Source organism: Carya illinoinensis, chromosome 2, assembly GCF_018687715.1.
Source record: "Carya illinoinensis cultivar Pawnee chromosome 2, C.illinoinensisPawnee_v1, whole genome shotgun sequence".
Classification (NCBI taxonomy): domain Eukaryota; kingdom Viridiplantae; phylum Streptophyta; class Magnoliopsida; order Fagales; family Juglandaceae; genus Carya; species Carya illinoinensis.
In genome coordinates, this window is record NC_056753.1 from 2,991,851 (window position 1) to 3,007,596 (window position 15,746).

At 33.7% G+C, this 15,746-nt stretch overlaps 1 long non-coding RNA gene across 3 annotated transcripts; it reads right to left on the minus strand.

The window, feature by feature from the left end:
• Window positions 1-753: 753 nt before the first annotated feature.
• LOC122297070 lies at window positions 754-4,488 on the minus strand. Of its 3 annotated transcripts, none has more exons than XR_006238610.1 (3): window positions 4,083-4,367; window positions 3,354-3,878; window positions 754-1,983 (listed from the first exon to the last, which is right to left on the minus strand). It is a non-coding gene; the product is annotated as an uncharacterized LOC122297070 (long non-coding RNA). The 3 variants fall into 3 exon arrangements; XR_006238609.1 differs by having other exon boundaries at window positions 3,973-4,367; XR_006238608.1 differs by having other exon boundaries at window positions 3,354-4,488.
• Between the last annotated feature and the right edge of the window lie 11,258 nt (window positions 4,489-15,746).

The following is a 15,746-nucleotide window of genomic DNA, read 5'->3' on the forward strand; positions in this document are numbered from 1 at the left end:
AAGAAAGTCGTCATTTATTTTGTTTCAAAGCCTTAGATCGACAATATTAAGAGTTGAAGAAGTTCATTCTATTTTTATTTCGAAACCTAGTCTATGAATTAAAATTTTTTAATTGTCCATATTGTTCAACTTAAATTTTTAAAATAAAAGCTAAAGAAAATGACTCGTGAAAAGTCATCTTATGATATTCAACCATTGGCTTTTTTGAACAATGACGAGGAGAATATGACAAATAGATAACTTGGTCGTTGCGATTGAAAATGTGGTTCCAAAACTTTTACTCTCATATCCGGAAGTCTATTTGTCATATTCTCCTCGTCATTGTTCAAAAAAGCCAATGGTTGGTGAAATATGGGTCAATTAACTTCTAATATGAAGATTTGAAGAGGAACATGTTCTCTAGCAAAGATGTCATTTATTGTTGTTTCCCATTCACTAAGGTTCTGTTTGGTAGGATAAAAATTTTAAGTTTAAAATGAAATATTAAATATATTATTATTGTTTTAAAATTTGAAAAAAATTAAATTATTTATTATATTTTATATAGAAATTTGAAAAAGTTGTAATTATGAGATGAGAATTTTGAGTTTGAAATGAAAATTTTTTATTACTAAACCGTGCCTAAAAATTAAAGAGATATATGTTCAAGCTCATGTTGGAGTGATACAAAGTTGCTTTCATTGGGAGGAAATCCCTTATTATATGAAGTAATGAAATACTCTGTCAAGCTGAAACTTGGAGAGGACCGTAGAGTTTGGAAACATATCTCAGATTATGCTTTCACAACAAAGCCAGCATGGAATATCAATATTAGACAATATCATCCAGAATTTGTTTGTGCTAAATACATATGGAATTCGACCAGGAACTTGTTTAGGCCCATCTCTTTAAATTGTATCCATCCCACCGAATTCCAGACCTTTGACATAGTCATGCGGAAGGCTTCTTTATTGATCATTCTCTCAGAAACGACCAGTACCATGGTGCATAACTTTCCTTTGCCCACTCCTCTGTCAACTTCAGTCTGAGGGACCTCCACCTCAGTTTTCTCTTGATCTGATAATGAGAAAGAGCTTCTCCACAGACTCTCCAGTTCAGTCTCCATTGCAATCCACACTCTCTGTCAACAACAGTCTGTATGGAGAGACCACCTTTGCTTTCGCAAAGACAAAACCTCACCCTCTAGCAGGAGCAGGAGGAGAGGACCAAGCTCCAAGATAACTCTGTCGAAGATTATACCAGGACCCAACTTCCTTCTCCTTTCTTTATTTACTTTGGTCCCTTTTGAACTTTGACTAGTGGCACCGCATCATTTTATTAACAAAAGATAAGGGTTATGAAGACTCGAAAAGAAAAGAGTCTCAAGGGAATTTAAGGTCTTTTACCAATGAGTCAAATGACTGGCAGTCTGATAATATTGACTAGAGTTGTCATGAGGTGAAATCAGCTATTGTTTTTATATTATCAGAGAGTATGGCTAGACATCTGGCAAGTTTTCAGACTTGCACCATACTTGCTTGGTTAACCAATTCAACAAAACATCCTAACTTTAACACGCTAAATTACTAAGAACCAGAGTAGGGGCCAAACCTAGTGATTTTAAAAGCCAGTGCGGGAAAAAAAACAAGGCAATCATCTGAAGGCATAATAAATAAAGCCAAAAGTTGAAGGGACACAACTGACCAGACCTGAAGTAGTACAATGAAGTTAAAAATAAAAATACATGCTTCTACTAAACTGGATTTATGATGAACGCTGAAAATGAATTTATCATAAGACTCTGAAAATGAAATTGGTAGTCACAGAAGATTGAAAATGAACTACAAAATGAAAAGGTTCAGATTTTAGTTTTTGGATCATACTCGTTATCATCACCTCAGATGCCTGCATAACTTCTTGATTGCTAGGGTTTCTGCTGCAACACCAAAGCAGCAAAACTTCCATAAGAATCGAACTTCAAGTCCGTTTGGCAGTGATCCATAACTACAAGATTAGGTACATCACAGGCTCCATATCGGAGTAACTATAAAAAGACGCACAAGCTACAAATACGAGTTGGCAATTATGAGGGAAACCAGAGTTGCTGCCGTTGAGCCCTTACGAAACGAAACCAGAGTTGAGATGCCATGGAGATATTATGATGGTCATTGAGATATAATTAGTAGTGCGGTGTAATTATGGCCACTGAAAGGCGACTAGATTCGTCTTTTGCTTGTGTGCTTGTTCATTGTGTTTGAATATATAGAATTACTTTAAAAAAACATTTGTTAAAGAGAAGGCAAATAGAAAGCCTGATAGCAAATACATGAAACTTAAAAGGGTCGTTTGGCTGCCAAAGTCGGATGAGATTGGTCTTGCTTGCTTGTGTGCTTGTTTTCACATTCGAGAAGAGATTAATTGAAATAAAAATTAAAAATTAAATAAAATATTGTTAAAATATATTTTTTAAATAAAGCCAGCTCACCTATTCAAATGTACAGTTTAGTAAAATAAAATAAAAATTAAATAATTTATAATTAATTTTAAGTGTGTTGATATTTTTTTTATTTTTTAAAAATATTTAAATATATATTAAAAATGTAAAAAAAATTGAAAAAAAAAAAGATTTAAAATTGAACTAGCGGTAAGGTGGAGCGGTCTGCCAGAGTAGCACTCTCATATTTTTTTTTTGATAGAAAAAATATTATTGCAAGCATAATTGTACACTAATCTATGCACCAATGTGATTGATTGGTTAAAAAGTAAATTTTATTAAAAATAGTGTTAATTTAAATTTAAATTTTAAGTATGAATAAATTAATATTGGTACACAGATTAGTGAGTTACTGTGCTTGTATGTAGTAAAATTCTTGTAATGATGAGATAAGAATGGTCGTGAAAACAAATGAGGCCTAAAACATTTTAGAATATTTGCAAAAAAAATGTAATGATTTAAATTAAGATATTTTATTAAATTTTAAAAAATGAGATAAAATTAAATAAATGAGATATTTTGTGTTTGATTAATGTTTATGAATGAAATACCTAAGAATAGCCTCAGAGCATCCGAATTTAGCCCTGAATCTATTTAAAGACGAACATATCACACTATATGCATTGGGAACCAAAGAATGAACACCTACATCATGCAATCTTTTGCATATGACAAAAAAATTACAAAAAAAATCCATAGATTTGACGAGCGTCTCATGCAGCTCGCTCCAAGGACAAGATTTCCAACATGCAATGGAATGAACCTATAGTTTGTCGGCACTTCTAAAATCTATAGTTGAATAATTCTGTTTTTTTTTTTTTTTTAATCTATAGTTGAATAAATTAAATTGATAAAGGAAAATCTGAAATAAAGAGCATACCTCAAACTCCATGTGAATTGCGAGTGCATGAGGCGTAATGTTAGCTGATGTATCAAAGCTACCCCTTTCATCTGGTAAGCAAACATGGGCGTCTAGAACGAAAATATAAACGATCGCAGAAAAAGCAGCACAGGGAAACGGCACACACCGGTGGGGAGACCCCGGGCAAAATTCCCGTGCGATCTCCCCCTCAAACCAAAAAACGTACAACTTTTTTATTATGGTTCTTTGTGACCTGCCATGCAAGCGCACCTGTCATGGCAAAGGTCGGATGACAAAGATGAATCAGGACGAAAGGGCCAGCGAAACTCAAACTCTAGCCCTTTCGTTCTGATATTATCCTATACATCCATTTACATCAACAAGTTACATGGAACGATCTGCCACAATTGATCTTCATAACATCACCTCTGCAATCCCGCCCCCACAGATCCAGCGCCTTTGCGGAGACCAGCAAGCCTTCCCGTGAAATCATTAACACTCAGGCATCGAACCTGAAAAATTGGCTCAGGACGAACGCCACGCCTGCCTCCAAGAAAACGAATAAAATAAAATCACCGCAACGAAACATTCCATAGGCGAGGAATTTCAATCAAAGAAAATCAATCGATGAACAAACCCTAGAATTGAAACTGAAGCGGATCCCGTAAATCGAAGCGATCATTTTAGAGATCTAGAAAAAAAACCAAAAGAAAAAAAAAAAACCAAGAAGGTATCTTTATAAATTACGAAGCGATACCAATAATTCAAAAGACGAAGAATCGTCACAAGAAAAAAAGTGATATCAGAATTTTAATAGAGCCAATCGGTTCAGAGTCTTGAAGCGACCATCAGCGTGTGGCTCCGTAGGCTACCTAGCCGAATTCGAGAACATGATGCAAGGCAGGGAAGCCTCGAGGAAGAGATCTGCAAGGGAATTATGAGAAAACGCAGGCATGCAGGTGACCGAGAGGCGTAGAGAGCAAACCAGGCGCTCTTCTTGGTTGGGATATACTCGGAAGATCTTTCAATTGCTCCCGTTGTTGATGGCAATATATATTGAAACGGACCGTTGAGATTGAACAAAGACTTTAGAATCGACGGATAATATCAGACTTCCTTTGTTTCGACACGTCGACACGTCATTGTGCGTTATTCGCACGCATATTATAACAGCATCCACGTTGGTCTAGGCACATATATATATATACTAGTAGAATTAAAACGTCCAAGGGACGTTTGCGTAATGGAGGCAGATTATAAATGTAAAACTTTTTCATGAAAGTAAATAATAGTATAAAAGAAAAATACAGCAATTGTATTAAAACAACTGTATGTATGAGAAATTGGAACATAACAAGTTATTTTCTACAATAATAATAGATTGAGAAATTGCATAAACCCAAAATTATATTTTCACATTGCCTCTCTCTCTGTCTGTCTCTGTCTTTCTCTCTCTAATAATAATACTTAATCCATCTCCGTTAAAATCGCTTATTTTTTGTTTGTCTGACTTCCCTCTCATTTTCCTGCTTATAGTGTTTTTTTGTTTGTCTGACTTGCCTCTCATTTTCTTGCTTATAGTATTCCTTTCGGCCTTCTTCCACATTTTTTTATCTCAGTCTCTTTCAACCTTATAGCTTCAGACTCTCTCTCTCTTATATCGCTCCTAATAGTATTTCGGTAGGGTCCCACATGCATGTGCATTTTTGTTGTCGAAGAAAAGTTTACGTTACTATTTTAGATAAAATATTATATAATATATATTATCATCATTCCCAATAGTATTTCGGTAGGGTCCCACATGCATGTGCATTTTTGTTGTCGAAGAAAAGTTTACGTTACTATTTTAGATAAAATATTATATAATATATATTATCATCATCAATATTGACATGATTTACTTCGTGGAATTTTCTTATCAGTTACTATTTCCTTAAGACAGCAAGCACCACTTGCATGATCAACCTGATCCTAACTTCGAGTCCCTCACGTCTATGATTCATGTGCTAGCTTTCGCTTAACAACAAAATTAAGTGGTACCCATCTCTTAAATTTAATTTTCCCACTGCCTCGGTTTCAATTTCAAGAGAGGGATGGTACGTTAAGGCCTTTTTCGTAAATATACTCCTCATTCTTGGATCTTTTACCTCTTCTTTTCTGGTTTTTTTTTTTGTATTTTATTTTTAATTGTCATGATCCTTATAATTACTTTTTCTTGGGGTCCAGAGTCCATACTCCTCCTAACACATTCAATTAATGAGCGGCTCATTATCATGCTTTCCACGCCTACCTATCTCTAGTACTACTACTATACTATTATTATTATTATTTTATTAATTGCTATATAATAAGTGGTGAGGTACGTAAAGTGATGGTATTATAAAATAGATTTAAGTTAAAGCTGAAGTTTATAAATTTGTGAATTTAGATATTTTTATAGATAAATACTTTTTCAAAAAAAAAAATAGAAGAGATAATAGAACATCAACATGCATTATTTTAAAAAATTGGAAAATAATGCACCTCTTTAAGTGAAAAGAATGAAAATGGGGTCGCGGTAATGACGAGCGCGATGTTAATTAATAAAAGATGAAACTCATCATACATATATTTATTATTTACTTTGTTTTTAAGAATAAGAATTTCTCATTTTTAAACAATGTAAAATCTCACACACTAATTATCTTCAATTCTATCGATAAAAAATAGATCAATATAATAGGAATTAAATTAACATGAATTCCTAACGAAGATGATCGAATCAATTTATGATCAATTCGATACTTTTTACCATGTCCAAAAGAATGAAGAAATGCTTACAAATCAACTTGCATATATATTTTTCTTTATTGGCCGGTTATGCTTTCGAGAATCATCACTGGCCATTTCTTTAAGCTGAAACAGCATGCATGCCTACTCTTACCAAAATTTCCAGTCTTATTTGAGAGAATAAAATATAATTTACATCATATAAAAAATGACAAAAAAAAAATAGGAGAACCTAACTAACTATATATAAATATGCATATATATATATATATGCAATTGACAACTGATGCTACATCGACCATTGGAGCATTAAAGACATGATAATAAATGAGAAATCATACAAAATTATATTATATTATTATAATTAAATATATTTGATGCGAGTTGGGGAATGATAATCTAATTATAACATATATTAATATGCAATACTGTACACATCTAATCTTTCCCAGCTATCCAATTAGAATTTCTGATTCCGTATGGCGTAGGCAAACTTAACGAAATTGAATTCATACCTCACAAGCAATCTAGAGAGAGAGAGAGAGTAGGTGAGTGGTTGCTTTCATTGGAGAAGCATTATTGTCAAACTTTGGGCAAATTGCTTTTATATTTTTTACTTTGAAACAGGAAAGAAATGTAAGATAAGGAAAAGGATCCCACAACCCTTGCAACCGACCCTACCCACTTCCTATATTATACTCCATAATATATTATCACGGGATAAATAGAAAGCACAATAGATTGAGAGTGTCTCCACACTACAATGATAGATTCGTAAATTAGTAGGAAATAGTATTTTTTAGCGATAAGAACGCATGACTCATTCCTAAAAATTAGTTTATCCCACATGTCTGCAAAAAGCTTGAAAAATAATAAACGACAAAGCAAATTATCCAACGAAATGTGTCTTAAAAGTCAAAAGTAGAAAGAAGAAAATCATCAATATTCGATGATCATCATCGGTGCCAAAAAAAATAAATTATAAATATTTTTTCCCGAGCCACTCCAAGGGACGTTTGCTTAGTGGAGGCAAAATATAAATGTAAAACCTTCCCATGAAAGTAAATAATAGTAATCAGCAACACCACTATGCACCGCTCAACAGCAGATAAGAGGGGTGAAATGCCCTAAAATAAAGAACATAAGAAATAAGTACATCTCATTCAGTATACTGAAGCAACTGAGGTTATTCATGTGAATCAACCTGTTTAGAAGGAGAGCAGCAGCGCTGTCACGATTGTTGATATCTTGATCCTGTGGAATTTTTCCAAATAACAAGCAAAGATTTTACAAGTGAACTGTAACTAACAAAATTTGTAAAATGAGAAGCTTCAGTTGGGATTTAGAGAATATTCATGGAGGAGATGAATGAAATTATTAGATCTAAAATACCATCTCTTAAATATAATTAGTATTTCAGATTCATATTACGGTTTTATAAGAAATTGTGCATTATTAAAGGAGAAATAAAATGGAACACACAGAAGATCTAACAGAAGATAGAAACACAAATATGAATATTTGTGAAATATTATTTTATTATCACAAAGTAAAATTACAAAAATTTAAGGCTCTTTGCCTCAATCTTTAAACGCTCTTGCTCTTCAAAAATCTGCATGTCTTTCCTATCTAAAGGAGTAGCCACTCGAAAAGAAGAGTTAAGCAAAGATTTTAAATCTCTGTTCTCTCGCTTTACTGCTTCTATCTTCATGTTGGACTCCATAAGAAGCCGCTGAAGGATAAAAATACTCTCGTGGAGTTTGTCAACCCCACCAGTCCTAGATTGTAGTCGCTGAGAATATGCGACAAGAGTTGATGAGTATCGGGTACCGAGACTCACAAGGTCGTAGATAATTTCATTATCTGACTTATTAGTCAGATCATTATTGGATTGCATTATAGCACCAACGGAAGAAGAAGAAGCAGAAACAACTGGTGAACGAGGTGCAGAATACCTCATATATTGGTGATGGGAAGATTGCTGAGCCATTGCAAAGTGAGAAAGCAGAAAGAGATTACAGAGTAAGAATACAGACTAAATTTAGAAAAGTGAAGAAGATGAGATGCGAAAGAAGATGAACTGAATAATTCTTTTATAGAGAAAATTATGACAAAGTATCACTCTATTGCTTCATAACATCTTTCGTGAAGCATCTCTCTACAAGAGATAAGAGATGTAGCATCATAGCTGCGGCGCCTAACAGATACAGAAGAGCGATGTAGTATCATAGCTGCGGCGCCTGACAGCTACAGAAGACCTGTAAAAATCTTACGGATCAGAGTTGTCTGGTCTAAAACAGAGGGTCACCGTTTTTGTTGAAAGAGAGAGAGAGAGAGAGAGAGAGAGAGAGAGAGAGAGAGAGAGAGAGAGAGATATGTTAACAGTTTAATTTTGATGAATTCTTTGCTGAGTATGTTATTTAGAAGAACACTTAAAGTATATCATTTATGTTTTTTTAAAGCAATCGAGAGTTTACCACTGAAACCGAAGATGTTAGACATGGGTACAGCTGAAAAAATCCCAGGAGGTCGAATCCGCACCGTTTTCCATCAGAAAACCCTCCAAACAGAGCAAAAAAGAGAAAACCAAAGAAGACAACGACCAAAATCTATTCTTACAGAGCTTTATCAACAAAAACGGAAACCCACATGTAAATTCTATGAGATATGGCAAAAAAAAAAGTAGAGAAAATAAGTGAGAGGAAAGACAAGGTGAGGAGCGAAATGATAGGAGTCGGGGTGGGTAAATGGAGAACAGTTTTATTTCGTGAGAGGAATGTGGGAGGTTTGTGTACGTGACAATACACACAAGGGAAATCCACATGCAATGTATTTGTGCTGAGAAGTGGATTTCCTCCCACCAAATGAAAACCAGGAGTCCTTAAAGCGGTTTTCGGTTTTGCTTTTTGGTGATTCATGTGAATCAACTTGTTTAGAAGGCAATTTGTAAAACTGTTTTTGATCTGATGTAAATATAAGATATATATATATATACAAGGTTATACCACGTTACTTAATTTTTTTTTTCTATTACTTGAAAGTGTAATTGTAAAGAAAAATGTTACAATTATAAAAAGATTTCATAAAAAAAAATTTATAAATTAATATACTTTTATATGATATATTAAATCTATTTTATAATAAAAGTACTTTTACAATTTAACATACACTATTAAACTATGTTAATTTATAAGTTTAATTTTATAAATAAGATTGTTGAAACATTTTTCAATTCAACAATGGACTTTTTGGGAATGCAAAATATAAATTTTCAAATTATTTGAGAGTGAAAAATATACCTTTTGAAAGTAGAAAGTAAACTTGATGTTGAAAGTAGAAAGTAGTACGCAGCAATCAACTAACATTAAAGAATGATTTTGGTCATAGTGATGTTGCATTAAATGACAAAAATGAGAGATCTTGCATTAGATTTGTTTCCCAAATTATGTTAATTCCCAAAATTTGGTGGACAATGGGTAATAATATAATAGAGAAGTGGCCTTCGAGACATGATCTACGTCATAGATATATTTTTTTATTATTAGAAAAGATAATACCGCCATTTCATTATAATAACCAAGAAATACAATGAGGTGAATCCTCCGTGATTACGATGAGTTTAGAAATGGTAAAAATATCTTTTACAAGTAAGTGAGTAATTGTGTTGCTGTCCCTGAGAAATATCTCACTTTACAAAATAATATTATATTAAAGTAATAGATTATAACTTTCGATATATTAAAACTTGATATATTAAAACTTAATTCAATAATTTAAAATGCATGGGTGTGTGCCAGCTATTGATGCTCTCTGTCATCAAATAAAATAAAATAAGTGAGAAGATGCGATTAGACTCGGCAACCGAACAAAGCATCTTCACATGGCATCAACTCCAGAATAGTTTCATTGTCACATGGTTTGAAATTTAATCATAGACTAAAGGTTACTTTCGATATAGTACGTAGCAATCAACTAACATTAAAGAATGATTTTGGTCATAGTGATGTTGCATTAAATGACAAAAATGAGAGATCTTGCATTAGATTTGTTTCCCAAATTATGTTAATTCCCAAAAATTTGGTGGACAATGGGTAATAATATAATAGAGAAGTGGCCTTCGAGACATGATCTACGTCATAGATATATTTTTTTATTATTAGAAAAGATAATACCGCCATTTCATTATAATAACCAAGAAATACAATGAGGTGAATCCTCCGTGATCACTGTTTACTCCTAATCACAACCACTGTTTACTCCTAATCATCTCGATAATCTTTTGTTAAAATCACCAACAACTTCACCACTACATCTAAATCTTAATCATTCTTGGGATCTTATTAAAAAAAAATGATACACATAATTTTTTTCAAAATGTTTTTTTATGTAATTCTATTTTAAATAAGATATGATTTTATAAAATAACCAATAAAAATAGCATCGCTTTTTATAAAAATACTTTCAATTTAAAATAATATATAAAGAATTATAAAAAAATTTATACTTGCATCATTGCTCATAAAAATAATCCCTAACTGTACTTGCTTAGCCTAAAAAATCATGTCAGTCTTCTACCTCAAATATCTTAAAATAAAGATCAGCCTTATTTGAGAGAATAAAATATAATTTACATCTTTTAGAAAATGAGAAAAGAAAATTAGGAGAACCTAACTAACTATATATAAATATACAAGGAGGAGGAATTGCATATAAAGTTCTAATACTGTTCAATACTAACCCCGGTAGTGGGTCTTCAAATCATTATTGTATTTCTATAGATCATCACAATAATATATAAGGATGAAGGAGAAAAACGTTCAAGGCTTTAATGCACATGATACGGGTTAAACACACACACACACACAGTTCTCCTTTCCATTTCATCGTCACCCCTTTGACCGCCCGGTACGCCGCCGTCTGGAGGCTGTGTTATACACCACCCCCACCATTCTCTTCCCCTCCTAGTAGAGATCATCCCCACCAATTTTCAGAGCCATCGGACCAGCCGTTAGCCGCCACGAGCCCCTGGAAGTCACGGCACCTGCCTGTTTTTTCTCCTCTGTCGCCGGTTGCTTTCGCAGCCCACAACCGCCGCCGTCCGGAGGCTGTGTTATACACCACCCCCACCATTCTCTTCCCCTCCTACCATAGATCATCCCCACCAATTTTCAGAGCCATCGGACCAGCCGTTAGCCACCACGAGCCCCTGGAAGTCACGGCACCTGCCTGTTTTTTCTCATTTCCATTTCATCGTCGCCCCTTTGACCGCCCGGTACGCCGCCGTCCGGAGGCTGTGTTATACACCACCCCCACCATTCTCTTCCCCTCCTACCAAAGATCATCCCCACCAATTTTCAGAGCCATCGGACCAGCCGTTAGCTGCCACGAGCCCCTGGAAGTCATGGCACCTGCCTGTTTTTTCTCCCCTGTCGCCGGTTGCTTTCGCAGCCCAGAACCGCCGCCATCCGGAGGCTGTGTTATACACCACCCCCACCATTATCTTCCCATCCTACCAGAGATCATCCCCACCAATTTTCAGAGCCATCGGACCAGCCGTTAGCCGCCACGAGCCCCTGGAAGTCACGGCACCTGCCTGTTTTTTCTCCCTTGTCGCCGGTTGCTTTCGCAGCCCAGAACCGCCGCCGTCCGGAGGCTGTGTTATACACCACCCCCACCATTCTCTTCCCCTCCTACCAGAGATCATCCCCACCAATTTTCAGAGCCATCGGACCAGCCGTTAGCCGCCACGAGCCCCTGGAAGTCACAGCACCTGCCTGTTTTTTCTCCCCTGTCGCCGGTTGCTTTCGCAGCTCACAACCGCTGCTCTCCGGCGGCGTGGCCTACACCACCCACCCAGTTTTCTTCCCCTCTCACCGGTGAAGATCCCCACCAAGTTTCACCTCCATCCGAGCCACCGTTAGCCACCACGAGCTCCTCCAAGCCATACGGTTTTTCACCGATTTCGGCGCCGTCGCACCACCTCCGGCCACCATCTCTTCACAGCTTCTTCCCCTACCTCTTGCCGACCAAAACCGGTGGGGTGGAGTGGATCTTGAAGCTTTGGCAGAGAGCTGGGTTCGTGAGCTTCAGAGAGAGAGAGAGAGAGAGATATGAGAGAAGAGAGAGACAAAGAGAAGAAGAATCGAGAAAAATAGAAAAGTAGGAAGAAAAATATAAAGCAGCCAACCTTCTGACACAGTTACTAAAGACCAAAAAATCCTTATATAAACGGACACAAAGGAAGAAAATAAAAGGTTAAAAAAGTAACTATGCAATAAAAACGGAAGGAAAAAACGGAACGCAACAATTCACTGCTCATTCCTGTTCATTCCTGTAGAAGCGCGATAGGCGCTTATTATTATAGATAGATATATATATACTAGTAGAATTAAAACATTCAACGTACGTTTGTCTAGTGGAGATAGATTATAAATATAAAATTTTTCTATGAAAATAAATAATAGTATAAAAAAAATACAGCAATTGTATTAAAACAACTATATATCTGAGAAATTGAAACATAATAAGTTGTCTTCTACAACAATAATAAATTGTGGCACCCAAAGACATGGACCAAAGTTGAAAGTCTGATGTACAACCTTCACTGTTAAATCAACACAAAATGATAAAAAAATATATATATGAATCCTTTAATGTTTTTACTTTGATCCATCATTTTGTGTCATCCTGTACAGCATCAATAGAAACGACATTGAAATTCTTGAACTGCTTTTGGTTGAGTCGATCGAGGTCTGTAAGAAGTTCAATCTTCCACTCTTTCTGTGAAACTTGTGCCACAAGATTTTCTATATATGACAAATGTTCCTGCAAAGGGAATTTTTAATTATAATTGCATAATTAATAAAAATTTAAATAACTTATATGCTGAAAATTTATGTCTTCTAAATTAACACAAATTTTTGAATGTAATGTTTTTAATTAAATTACTATGCATGTTATAAATAAAAATAAAATTGACATAATAGACAAGTATATAAAAACCAATTTCAACGATTTTTGTTATAATTTACTTTTAAAAGTTTTTTTTAATATAAACCTCAATGTATTTATAGATAATGTATTAAATATGTTAAAAATTATGAGATAGATTTTTTTACTCGCAACAATAAAGCAAATGGAAAATAAGAAGATGTACATCTCCAGTATGATTCATAAGTTCAACTGCTGAACAACCGAATGCTTCTTCTACAACTTCACCAAACATAACAGCAGATAGTCTTCCTATATTATTGTCGAGTTCAACATATGCTCGGCAGTTATAAATTTGTTGGAAATATCGTTTTAAGTTACAATCAATAAAAACTATACATTAAATCTATTACATAAATGATCAAATAAAAGATTTGAAAGATACATACCGTGGTTGGGAAATGCTTTCGTGTTTGCAATGGTAACAAAGGAATGTATCATTGTAATCATATCCAGTTCCTTTATTACAGCCAATACATGACATGTAAAAAAATATCTGACGCAAATCAACCACAATTATCTTCGCCTTTATCCAAAATTTTATTTTCTGCATCACATTAGTTAGAGACAATTTTTTAGAAGAATTGATTGTATAAATATTTGAATCTGTTACTAAGAATAGGATTTTACCGCCATGGGTTGCAAACTTTTGATGAATTCAGCAACATCACAATTCTTAATTATTTCCCGAATGCCAACAGAAGATAGAGATACAGATGGGTGTGTCAAGTTTTTTGCAATAATACTCTTGAGTAATAAATCATTAATCGCTGCCCTTAAAATTCATAAAAACAAATACAAAATAAGAAATAAAAATATGAAAATTTCAATATTCAAATTGTATGAAACAAATAATGACTTATTTGTAATGATTACCACTCTTGCAATGAAGTTGCCTCAGGAATAACAGGATTGATCATAAATTTACTTTTCGAACGTGATGATAGAGATAATTCTTCATTAGAAATAGGCATCATAATTAATGCAAGTATATACAATGTAAAAGAAAATATAAGATTGTTAATTATTAAAAATATCATTATAAGAACCAACTCTTATTCTGGTTCCAAGTATAATTGGCTTTGTCTCAATCATTTCTGAAATTTTTTTGCATTCATCTTGCACGAATCGACCCCACATAGTTAAACATATGGGGTTTAAGCTACAAAATTGGAATAAAAAAAAAAGAATTAGCAAAATATGTAAGAAATAAAAATTGGAACATAATTCAAAAAGAGTGAACTATTAAAAAAATATTTTTACCCTTGATCGATAACATATATCTCTTGAATAGTTGTTGGTCCATGTGCTAAAGTTATCTCTCTACATGGCTTGATTTGGATTGCAACAGCTAAAATGTCTGACAAATAAGATTTAAATTTTTAGTATATTGATAATTAAATATTCTAAAGTAAAGAGTGAATTACTTATTTCTGCAATTGAATTCTTGTAGGCATATAATTCATTGAATGGAATGAGTTGGTACTTTGGTGGCTCCAATTGTCCTTCATCCTTTGGAACTTCCTCAATTATCGTTTTAGCATTTAAGATCCATTGATATTCATATGTTTCAATTCTATACTTCGGATCCAATGGCTTCACATATGCATTACTGATATAATATGACTGGAAAATGTGCAAAGTATATTGTCACGAGTCAATATCCTTATCAAATATTGTAGCTTGCAGCTGATTTCCTTGTATAATATAAAAAATTGTAACAGATAATTTACAAAAAATAAATTGTAATAAATAATTGACTATAATGATTTTCTTTGATTTTAAATTGTTTTGAGTTATGTGTAAAATTTTTGTTTTTAAATGTGTTACAGGAAGATAACTAAATTAATAGAACATCGTCGACATTTATATAAGGAAGCCAAAGATTTAAAAAGTCAAACATCAAAAGACCCAACAAATTAGCAGTAAAAAAATAAAAAATAAAAACAAAACTCAATAGATAGAATGCAAAAATAACAAAATCATTTACCAGTTTTTAATCCACTAAAAAAAATATAGAACAATAGATAGAAATAAATATTATACCTCTGGATCAATCAATGTTAGGCTTTGGTACTTCACTGGTGAGCGTTGGCCTGTTCGTTTAGGTGACTTTTCTGCCACAATCATTTTGATTTTCCAGTCTCTTGTACTTGGAGTGATATATTTTATCGATGTATAAACCGTCCGCATCTTTAAAGCTGTTCACACACAAAAATATTAAATGTGTAAGTATAGTCAATGCAATATTAAATAAAAAAAATTGCAAAGAGAATTTAAGAGTATAATAAATTAAAAAATACAATACTAAATATACAGAAAAGAAAATTCTATTAAGTGCACAATATTGTTGAAGTAATTAAACTGAAATTATACAATCGAATCATTACCCATTTAACATTAATCTGAAGATGCTAATCTTAATAATTCCGTATAGACAATATTTTTTGTGTAGTTCTTTTCTGATCGCTCAGTTGACACTGGCCGTATTAAAATCCTTACTGTAGATGCAGTCTTTGCCCTTGATAAAGCCACATATAATTGACCATGTGAGAAAACAGGTTGAGGTAAATATATTCCAACAAAATCCAATGTTTGCCCTTGTGACTTATTTATAGTCATTGCAAAACTTAATCTGATAGGGAATTGAGT